Here is a 12,133-nt window from a genome sequence, read left to right as displayed (position 1 = left end):
ACAAAGCCTGTACCAGGTTGTAGGAAGAAGCCTCATCTGGGGCCTGAGGAACAAAGAGGAGTTGGGGGGGGAGGGGGACGAACCTCTTTTCTCCTGCTCCATTTCTGTCCTGAGCACCTTACTCAGAATGGAAACAACTTTGTATCTAACTCAAACTGCAAAGCAAATTGCTAGAAGGCTATCAGTGTGAGGGGTAAACCTGAAGACTAATGGATGTATGAAAATGAACTTTGCACATTACTATGGGGGAAGAAAATAGGCTGGATAAAGTATGTATAGATAATACCTTTTTTATATGTGTTTTGAGACTTCTACTTTTCTCCATGTTCTAGTGCTGCAGTCACTGCACTCTTCAGAGAAAACTTGGGAAAATAAATCTATCATGACATGACACAACTAGACCTACGACATCTGTTTGAACATTATTTTCCAGCAATGAGAAACAGTGCATTAAAGAAGTTAATGTTGTATACCAGTCGCTCCCTGACAGCCTCCCTTTTAGTTCATAAAGAGACTGTTAGGGGTGATAATGAACCATGCTAGTCCATTTACTAGCATAACAGGAATTATTTACGCTAATAAATATATTATTATGCAGCTATTAGGAATCAGTTATAAAACTGCTTAATGCCTGCATGATTACTTGTAAATGTATTTGGAAGGGACCTAAATTGGTTATTTATTGACCATACTGAACAGCATTATTTATTAGCTTGGCTCAGTACTTTTTTTTTTTTTTTAAGGCTGAAATGAGATTCTAAATTCTTAATGGTCTAGCCAGTGTGTATGTTGATTTAGGAAAGTGACTTTTTTTCTTCTGAAAAACTGCTAAATTTACAGTAAATTGGTTCTAGACTGAACTGAGTTTCTTTCCTTTCAAGTTCATTAACTAATTACTCTTAATCATGGTACTGAGACAAAAGTGTTAGAAACCTGAGAAGTTGATGCCAGATGCATGGAAATACTGCTTCCATGCAGTATGTTTAGCATTTGCTTAGCATGTGGTTCTGTGAGTCAGCAGTAGACGAGGCTATCAGGCGTATGCAGACTGTATCACTGTGAAGCTGGGGCACACATCACTTCCGTCTGTCAGCTCTGCTTGGTAGATCATTTGCTGTCTCAGAGGGCTACAATAATTTAGAGACTGAAGCAGTTAAACAAGTTTAGTTTCATGGAATATAATCTTCTCATTGAAAACTAAATTTGTCTTTCTTTTCAGGAAGAGAAAGGCTGAGGGCACAGCCTGCTGATACAATTGTAAAAGAGAAAGGAAACGCAAGGAAAATTGAAAAATTGTGAATTTTCAAGGTTGAGTGTTTGCTTCTTCAGTAACATTTAATGCATGCTAAACATGTAGTGCATTTAATTCAGTAGACATCGCACACGCATATGCTCCTAGAGTATCAGAAGAGTGAAGCATTTCCACGTCAATAACACTAGCACTCCTCAAATACATTGGATTGCTTTCAAATACAGAAGACTGCTGACTTTGAACATAGTAGTCTTTGACAAGCTCTTGCATTTTGGGGACTTCTTGATTATTATTATTTTTTCAGTAGTAAAAACAAGTTCTTCTTGAACTTGAGGCAGATTGGCATTACTTGCCTTCTACTTTTGATAAGTGCAGAGCTCGGAATTATGATTAAATATTGTGTAAAAGTTTCTATAGACTGTGGTAGGAAGGGTTAGAGAGTTGACATCATATTGAAAAGACAGAACTTGATAAAGTTAAGCATGTTAAAGACCCTGAAGAGGTCAGAGTATTCAAGAGCTACTGAAGGTCAATCTTTAAAAGGTGTTCCAAAGTTTAAACAAGCTGTCGGATGTGATGTGCTGATGGTGTAAATCCACTTTCTCCTCACTGTTCTTGTGTTTCCTTTCTGTTTTCTTGCTCTTGCCTTGCAGCAGGAGACAGGGCAAAGACCACACTGGGGTGAGTTCTTGACTATTACAACAGATAGGGCTATCACTGCTTTAAAAACAAAAGCAATGACAGGAACAAAGGATGAATATTACGTGGTCATTTCTGGAAGATTCATGTCACTTTCCCCTGGACTAAAGACAAGCTTGTGGAAGATGTGACTGATTTGTTTCTGAAGTAACAGCTCCTGAGAAAGGATTTGAAGACCTACAGAATCTTCACTTGTGACAGAGATATTGCAGGATCATGGTGAACGTTGGGCCTTTTCCCTGCTGCATTGTTAGCATTTAGTGAAAGACAAAATGCAGGTCTGGTGTTCCAGCTATGAAAGGCTTAGAAATGCTTGGTAATATTTCAGGTAAATGCTTATTCTTTTCAAATAAAGACTGAACTTTTTAGTTGACAAAATAGTTGCAACCACAAAACAGGAGACATATTTTAATGATATTTCAGTGTTGGAATCTCCTTCACCTCCTTTTCAATGAAAACCTATACATTTCAATAAAAAACATATTTGCTTCAATGTTGAAGCAAACGTGAAACAAAACAAACTAACAAACAAAAAATCCAAGCCAAATATTTCCAAGTAACTGAAGCAGAATACTGGAGTAAACTGAAACCCTGCTCAGCCCAACTTTTGTCTCCAAAATGCCTTGAGTTGTCCAGTTCTAATAACTCCTAAAACTAAAATCTCATATAATGGATGAAGTTTTGAGGGCTTACTGAGGAACTTATTTCACAAAAATATAAGAATAAGAGAATCTATCTCTTGAAAACCTTTATTTTATCTTAGACATATCCAGGCTCAAGCCTGTGTGCAACTGGCAATTGTCTTCTGCAGGCTGCTAGGTAACATTCTATCCTTCTGCAGTGTAGCTTGCTTTCTGTATTTCGCAGTATAGAGGAGTTAACTACCAATGTCCTGTTAAATTGGCAAGAGTAATAAGACTAAAGGAGAAACTCTAGACAGAAATGTCCATGATATGCCAGAAATAGAGCCTTAAAAAAAAAAAAAAGAAAGAAAAAAAAGCAGGTAGTATGAGAATGATGTACTTAGAAGGAGGAAAAAGAGTGTGAAAGGAATTTTCTGGGAAATGCAGAAGAATTAAATATATTAACAGCATTTTATCTCTTTCAAACAGTTATAGACATTAGTAACTTTCTGAATACAAGTGCATGTAGAAACACCAAGTAATTATCTGTAGGGGTCTCCTGACTGTGCAAAGAATTTCATTTTAGTTATAAGGCTGGAGGATTCTTTCTTGTTTTAATGCATTATAGTGCTGTTTTTAGCTTCTTTGTACTGGCTCCTTTCTGTTTTAAATAGAACAAAATATAATGAATACCACATGGGTACTCCCTAGAGACTAAAGCAAAGGCGCCCCACATTAATGTTACAAGGCTCTGTCACCAGGACCGAAGGATTGTGTCATGTAGCTGGAAATCATAGTGGTCAGATTCTCCATGGGCTGCTGACAGAAAGGAAAATGTAACATATGCTGCATTTCACAAGTATTTATATTTTCAATTCTGCATCAGCGCTTGTTGCCTATTATTTGCTTGTAGTTCACTGTTAAGGTTTGGGTAACATTTTTCTCAATTTACAGCTCTATTAAACTGATAAATCAATCGGTTGTGTGAGGGGAGGCAGTCTGTTGGCATTTGCTTTGCCAACACACTTCTACCCACAATAGGTTTCATAGATCCTCAATGATATAGTAAGAGGGAGGAAGCTCTCCCTGTAACTTAATTTTTAAAACAGTAAACCTTCTTTCTGGTGCTCTGAGCAAATTTAATGAGAATATTTCTGAACAGCTGTCATCTGTTAATCTAATATTAAACTTGCTTTGTTTTTTACACTGCTGTTTAACAAGATAGCCACACTATAGTTTGAGTAAAACATTTTAAAAGAAAAGTCCATGATAGGCTTTATAAATTTTAAATTTAAATGGTAATTTAAAAACTGGAGAAATCAAATGTTCTTGGAAGCTACCCAGGATATTTTTCCCAGACTGGGTAAATTGCCTTACCACCACTGTACTTTGAGGATTTTCATGTCTGTTCTTTGGCTGTATGCTTGCCTCTGGAACAGAAGTGCCATTGCTCTTAGAAATATCTTGAGTTTTTTGTCTGATGCCATGCTTAAGTTGCTCTACTATACAACCATTGATTTAAGCAGTGGCAGTTAACTTTTTCTTTTTCTTTTTTTTTTTTTTTAAACATAGGCAGAGAGATAATCTGAATGAAGGTGTTAGAGCTGACCATACTGTGCAGACTTACAAGATTTGCTTATGAGCTGCACAAGAACAGTGCCAGAGTATGAAGCAGAGCAGAGGGGTAACTCTGGGAAAGCAAAGTTCTTGTTGGATCTTGCTTTCTAACAGGTACAGAAAAGGAAAGGTCCCTTGATGTTAACTTAAACTAACGAACACAGCCAAACTTCTTCTGTTCACACAAGTAATTTTGCACAGCCAAGTAGAAATAATCATTTGTACATTTCTGTTTTCTGTTCTAAAGCTAGTAGTCTTTTCCCTACGCAATACAGAGAACTTCAGTGGTGTTAAATTTTGTTGTTCTGATCTAGTAGTTTTGTCAAAATCAGTTTACTATTACATATTGCCATGTAGAATAATGAATTTGCACAGGCTTTATGAAAGTTTTTTTTTTTTTTTTTCTTCATGGGTGTAACTGATGGGAGACCTGGCTGAGCATCTTGGAAAGAGAATGCAAAAACAAAATGTAGAGAAATATACTCAGACAGCAGGGTTTCACACACAAATAATGTCAGGACGAATCCTTTTGTGCTTACATAAGATTAAAAAAAAATAGTGAGAACTTTTGTATAACTCTTGCAATAGCACTTTGAAAGGGAACAATTGAGTGTAAAGTGCTTATTTGTTTTCCTGTGATTGCAGAGAGAGACTCAGTAGTCCTTTCCTTGCATTTGACAGAATTCAGTTCTCTAATATTTGCCTGTGCCATTGCCTCCAGTGTTCTGCTAGACAAATCTGCATCATCAAGTGCCATTTTCATTAGTGCAACTAGGATGTTGCAGAGAGCAAGCAGGAATCTCTCTTGATCTTGTGGTAGACTGGGTTGTGCCAGTATTGTCAGTTATGAAACACTTAAGACTGCTTGGAAAAAATGAGCTTAGTGTCTGCAGTTTTGTTATCCAGGCAGCCATTGAAAACATTGGGATTGAGTCTGTTGTTTAATATTAAAGTAGAATATGGAGGAAAAAAAGTTGGTTCAAAATGTATTTTGTATATACACCGATGAATGATGCAAAGATGGAAGTGAAGAAAAACACCTCAAAAGGGAAAATTCAGGTCTGGGTGTAATAAAGTTTTGTTTCATACCCCTAGACTTATTCACAAGTCTCACTTGACTTCTGTATCCGAATCAGTCTTCCAGTCCTTATTTAGAGAAAATCTTTGAGGGATGGCAGTAAGATTCTCTGCACTTTTGAAAGCCAGGAGCATAAACAAAATTGTGTTTAACTTTCAATGCCAGATATGAACAATTTGTACTCTGTGGTAATATTCTAAGGTATTCTGAATTCTGAGTGTCTCATTTCATACATCAAAATACATCTTTAGAAAGTGTTGTTTTTAAATCCTCTTCTGTTCTGCCTCCTCACTTGGCTGCTCTGTAACTGTCTGTCCTAAACTGGCTCTTTTCACAACTTGCAGTGAATTATATAATCATTCCTTTTCACTGAAGATCAAACAAGAAACCCTCATCTGATTATTTTAAAAAGTCTGCCTGGTTCTAATGTGCCTTTGTAACTGCATCACCAGTGAAATTGTCAGAAGAACTAATTAGAGAGTCATTATATTTGGTACATTGTGTATGAAGACCTATATGGGCTGCGTCTTTTGCCATCTAATTTGCTATTAAAATATTTCAATTTTTTGTCATGACTAAAGATACCATTTCTGCAGGTTGGAACTCGGAAAGTGAGGTCTTGTTATTGGGCAATGTTATTTACTCTGAAACATTTAGGTAGTGGTGACCTATCACTTTAATGTAGCTTATTTCTGGGCTCTTGCTGAAAGGAGAGAATTTGGCCTTCACCACTTCATAATGTTGCTTTCTTTGTGCTGGCATTAGCTTATCTGTAAATACAGCAGCTCTGCAGAGTAAGCTGCAATCTCAGAAAATTTAGGTGCTTCCCTTTCATGTGGCTCACTTCCCAGCCATATGAATACTAGAGCTTACAGAGATGAGTTGATGGGATCTTGCTGCTGGAGAATTCAGAGAAACTTGATATTCTGCTGGACAAAGAAAGGTGTGAGGAAAAAATATGTGAAAATGGCCAGTATACTGAATTATCAATGTTTCTTAGTAACAGAAAGTTTCAGGACAAACAGCATGCAAACTTTGAGGGGTATATGAGACTGCTAAAGATTTAATTCTGAGTCAGAGATGCTTATTGTGGATAAAATGAATTTTACATAAGGACTGAAAACTTTGCTGAAACTTCCAACTCAGGAAACTCCTCAAGAGAGTAGTTGCATTATTTGAAATCAATGTGCATATATCATAGAAAATCCTTCCTACCTAATCCCTTAAACAATTCCGGCACTTTCTCGTAAAACTTTTTATAATTATCCTTGGCCCATAAAAGCAAACCGTGGCACTAAGACAAAGACTTGCTTTCAAAGTCATAAATATCGTAGTTCTTATTGTCATGGAATCAGTGGCATATTCTGATAAGGAGTAATGTGCTTGTCACGCCAGACTGTACAATCTGTGTTTTGTTCACCCTTTCCCCAGTTGTCATCTTAGCTGATGGCGTTGCCTAGTCCAGGTGTGATGCAGGCTTTATGACGTTCCTTTGACATGAGGACAATGAGCCAATTAACTTGCATTGTCTTTCATAACTTGTTAGGCAGCTCTGGATTCTTTTGCTTCTTTTCACTGATCTGATCTGACTGCTATGGAAATCATTTTTATGTTACAGCAGATATTCCAAACCACAAATTGAGCAAATCTGGAGCATGAATTTTCTCATTTCTAGTGTTTATCTAGCCCCTGACACTTAACATGCTGCTCTGACTGAGCAGCTCTGGGAGTTGATGGGACATGTTCAAACTGTGTTAAGGTTTCTTACCACAGACCTATATACCTTTCACATTGTAAATCACATGTGCCATGTATATGGTCTGATGAATAACTCCAAGTCAAACTAAAGGGGAAAACTGAAGAAGGGCAAAATAACTTGCCTATTCTAGTAACAAGAACAGCATTTTTTCTTAAGAGATGCAGAGATAGGATTTTCTGTTTTGAAGTTGAACTGCTGTTGCCTACAAGTTGTTGCTGTTTGTGGTACGCCTTTGTGTAGATGCTCTATCTTTAATAGTCATTCCTCTGTCTGCTGTAAGTGCCTGCAATTTCAGAAAGCTGGTGTCCAAATGAGAACACAGCTGTGCAGCAGATAAAATATATTTGCTCTTCTCTTAAGGAACTTTCTGGGATGCTCACTTTTATATTACCTGCACCTTCCACACATGTGCTGAGGGTAAAGAACCAGTGAATGTGTTTTTTGTCTGGTATTTATCTGAACTTTGTAAACACGAGCTGTTTGTTTAACACCCTGTTTTTCTGCAGCTTCTGTGTGCTTCCACACATACTTTTCTCCCTCTCAGAATCATCTGGAACAACTTGGCATGAGTGAGCTTTCATGGGACTGATTACAATCCCTTCTCCCTATTGGACTTTCTCCTGAGTATGATGGAAATAAATGATAGTTGTATGGGAAGAACTTGTATTGGACTGTTGATATTGTTACTATCTGTTGATAAATAGAATACTTTAGTTGCCTGCTAATAATGTGTCAGCTGCCTGTTAGTAATCTTTTACAATATTTGAACATTTTAGAAATTCTGGGCTGTGGTAGCAGTCTAGTCTGTAATAGTCTGGGAGTTTAAGATGATCAGTTGTTACCCATGAATGAAAATTAATGTAACATCCAGTTATAAGTTGTTTGATTTAGGTATTGGGATAAGAGATATACACACATTAGGAACTGGGGAATGTTTCAGAAGAAGAGGAACAGGAAGGAAGGTTTGAAATCTTGATTCAAAAGAGGCCAGGCTGCTGGCCTTGAAAACTTGAAAAGTGCTAAAAATGGGAAGGATACTGACAAAAGTGGAGGAGCATCAAGGTCAGATGGCTGTGACTCACAAAACAGCCATGGCTAATGGTCAGTACATTGCTGAAAAGGCTTGTAAGAAAACATCTTTACAGCAATAAGTGGGGAAAACAAATCAGACTCCTTTTGATGTCATTTGGCAGCGTGTCCAATATACTTAGCAACAGAGGAAGGGAAAACTTAGTGCACTCTGCCAGTGCTAGAAGCCTGAGAAATGAGAGGGGAGAGCTGGAATGCTTGGTTTCAGCTGACAAACCTGACAGCCGGTCAGCTGAGGGACCTTGCAGAAAGAGGTAAATGGTGGATGCGATGTCCTCAGGCTATCAACGTTACACAAGTCTGCTGAATGAGATATGCAACTGGCAGCAGGACATTGTTTATGGAGACTGAAGTGAAATGTAACAGAATAAAGTTATTGTTGGAAAAGAGAAGACAATATGAAAATCCTGTGGGTGGAAATATCACACTAATAATAGAAAGGTAGCATTAGCATTGTGTTACTGTACCTGCCCCCAATCAGGATGTAGATACAGGATAGTGATCAGTGATGTTAAGTAAGACACCTGCAAATTTAGGACAGGTAGTGATAGTGGGATGTCGCGGTTACACAGAATTAATGCTTTATCTATGACAGTACATAAGAGTAAGGAGGTAGTAAATAACAGGTTCCCAGAATAACTAGTTTACAATTTCAGAAGAAAAGATACTGTTCTTGCTCTGGTCCTGATTAGTGCACAGGGCCAGCTCAAGAAGTATGTGGGAGAGCTGATCTGTATTATCAATTACAAGGCAATTAGGTTTAATACTGCAGCAGGAGAGTCTAAACAAAATAAATCCAGAATACAAGTGTTCGATTTAAAGGAAGGGAACTGCATACCAATGAGGCAACAGGTCAAAAGGAAGAAAAAGCATTAGAGGAGGAGCTAAAAGGCAAGAAGTCTAGAGGCAGCCTAGATAATTCTCAGATGTACTGTATTAGAAGTCAAGACAAAATCTGCATTGAAATTTGGAAAAAATAAAAAATAGAAAAAAAAAAAAAGTGGTCTGATTAAAAACCTTATGGCTCAATATAAAATCAAGGTAATTGTCATGTAGAAAATAATGGCATTTATAAAGGAAAGTTTGTCCTCCAGAAAATAACAGGAAATCCATAAACCATGCCAGATCAAAGGTAACCAGGAAATCAAGAAGGTTAAGAAAGAATTTGAAGAGCACCTTGTAAAGAATGTTTGAATCTGTAATTAGGTTATTTAAATATAACAAAAGCAGGAAGATTGCCAAAGTCAGTCCTACCTACAAAAATGTCTCTGGAAAAGGATGCTGGGAATGGTAGACCATGAACCTGGATTCCATCCCTCAAAAGATGGTAAACTTGAAAATAAAGGTTGAAATTACCGAGCACATAGATAAGCTGTTAGTGTAAAGATCTCCCCCAGAACTGGAGAAACATATGAGAAATAAGAAAATGCTGGGTTTCCCAGTTACTCTTTCAGTTATCAGAAGTAGTTCAAGGTGACTGCAGTTTCTATACCAGTTATTTGCACCTGCTCTGCAGTCTCACCCACATTGACTTTTGTCTGTCTTGCTTTCTCCAGTCTATAACAAGAGAAAAATTGTCGTTTTGGGAGTCATTAGGGAAGTAAATTAAGATTATGTTTCTCACTGGAATCAGGTCAGGTAAGGGAGCAAATGGCCAGCTGTCTGAAATGATGTAGAGTGTGCAAGCTTGGTTTGTGAGGAGGGACAGGATGGCTCATAAACCAGATGGCAAAGCAATTTTGGAGAAGGTCTCCCATACATAGGAGGTGGCAGGGTGGATGGAAGGATGGAGACAGAGTCCATAAGTATATGAAACGTCTGTAGCATATGCAGGAGCAAGAAGTATGTGTAACATATGAAGGAAATCGATTCCTTAGATGGGCATTTTCATGTCTGTTCCTCCTACATGGAACTGACTGCCTGACCTCCTAGGCTGCTACTTGCTTACTCCATGCCTTTTCCTTTCCCATTTGGTCTAATTCTACATCTGTGTCTATCATTATTGCATGCGTAAATGAGCCATGGATGAAGAGCAAAAGGAGTGGTGAACATAAAGCAGAGACTGAAGCTGGTTTCAAATGTATGGATGATAAGGACCCTTCTATTCTTGGATCTTGCCTGTTTTGGACTTATTTGCAAGCTTACACAACACTGAGCACTGTCTCGAGAGAATATATTTACCTTTGTAACTGCAGAGGCTGCTTTGGTAGCTAAATAAACAATGAAGTCAAAACGTCTAAATAGAGCTCAGGATCTTAGTAAAGTCAATAAATATAAAGGAGGCATATTTGTAAAGTATTTGGACAAATAAACCAAATACGGGTTGTGATTATTATGGAATCGTGAAAGCTAGCATCTCTGGGGTTTTAAAATGTGCTCTTCAAATATGGCATTTATTACCCAGGGGAGGGTTAAACAGTGAATTCATTTGTGACTAATAGCATAGACCCATTGAGGAAACATATATGTTTCTGAATTGTATGAATTATCATCCTTATCTAAACTGATTATTGATCATTAACGATCTAGAAACCCTTAGGGCATGGCAGATGAGTGAGAAAAATCCAATAAGCTCTCCAGCACTGCAGAATACCAAGAAGCTAAAAAGCTAATATAAGAAGCCTGTGAAACACCGTGTGAATTAGTAAATGATCTGGGTGCTACAGGCTGACCTTGAGTTCACTCAGCATATGCAGAGATCTACTGAGTACAGCCTTTCTTTTGCAGTTCCTATTTTAATTTATAATATATTGTCTGAAAATAGTTGTGATACTAATTGAATAACACATACAAAAATACTAATCATGATGTAGGACCTTACAAATATATTAAACACGAATGCGATGTTCCCTACACTACTCTTTTTTTTTTTTTTTTTTTAAACAAACTCAAACATTTTTAATAACTGGGTATGTTCACTCATGAAATACAGACATTGCTAGTAAAGATATGACTCTCATAGTTTCCATGCCTGATTGAGTTAAAATCCTGGTGTGTGGCCCCTACAATTTGACACTGAATGGAATGAGAAAAAGCTAATCTGAGTCTTCTGTCACATGTCCAAAAAGATCATAATTTACTTTTGGCTGTCAGATACATGTGTCTGTTTATTAGGAGGCAAGGAAGGAATGTTTGAAGGAACTACATTAATAAGAGAACATCTTAGATTTACCAGTAAAAAAAATATATATATATATATATATATATTATATATATATATAAATATATATATATATATGAATTTATACTATACATCATTATATCAAGAGTGATTGCTGATCAAGAGTATCTGGGACTTCATTCAGACAGGATCATATCCACTGTCCAGTGTCTATCCAACTCTTTCGGTGTTCTAAACTAAGAAAAGTCTCTCTACTTCTATAGCTTTCTTGAAGAATCTTACCCCTTCTAGTAGAAATGCCATTTGGGTTAAACCACTTCTTTAATTAAAGCATATTGATTTTGATGTAAATTCTACTACTCCTTAAATAATGCTTTCGTCTAAAATGTTTTGTTTTGTAGATGTCAGTGGTATCAAAATTATGTGTCATCAAAGAGTTTAAATGCATAACATTTTCTGTAGATCTCATCCTCCTTGTAATAACCAGGCTTGAAACCAAGCGCCCATCAGCCCTCTCCTTGTCAATGCAGCACCGTGAAGGAATCTTGGCCACGTTGGCACTGTAAGCAGGACAGCATGTCAGCTCTGATTAGCTGTTCTGGGTGTCCAGTGTTTCAGCAGGGTTGCGGTGCTGTTCTAGCCTGTCTTTGGTTAGTTTATCCTCTGATGTGGGCTATGTTTATGGTCAAGTTGCTGGAATGGTGGAGTTAACTCCTGTTATGATTGACTGCATGGTACAGATATGGCCTATCTCTGCTACAAAAATAATTTGTATGTAAGAGGCGAAGCAGGAAGATTCATATCCACTGAAGTCCAATACTTCTCCCTTAAAGCAGTACTGGAATAGTGTGTGCTGAGTACAGTACTGGCTTTTGTCCAATGAACAAATAAGATC

The sequence above is a fragment of the Anas acuta genome, chromosome 5, assembly GCF_963932015.1.
Source record: "Anas acuta chromosome 5, bAnaAcu1.1, whole genome shotgun sequence".
NCBI classification, from domain to species: Eukaryota; Metazoa; Chordata; class Aves; order Anseriformes; family Anatidae; genus Anas; species Anas acuta.
The sequence above is the reverse complement of the archived record's forward strand: the minus strand, read 5'-3'. Positions refer to the sequence as shown.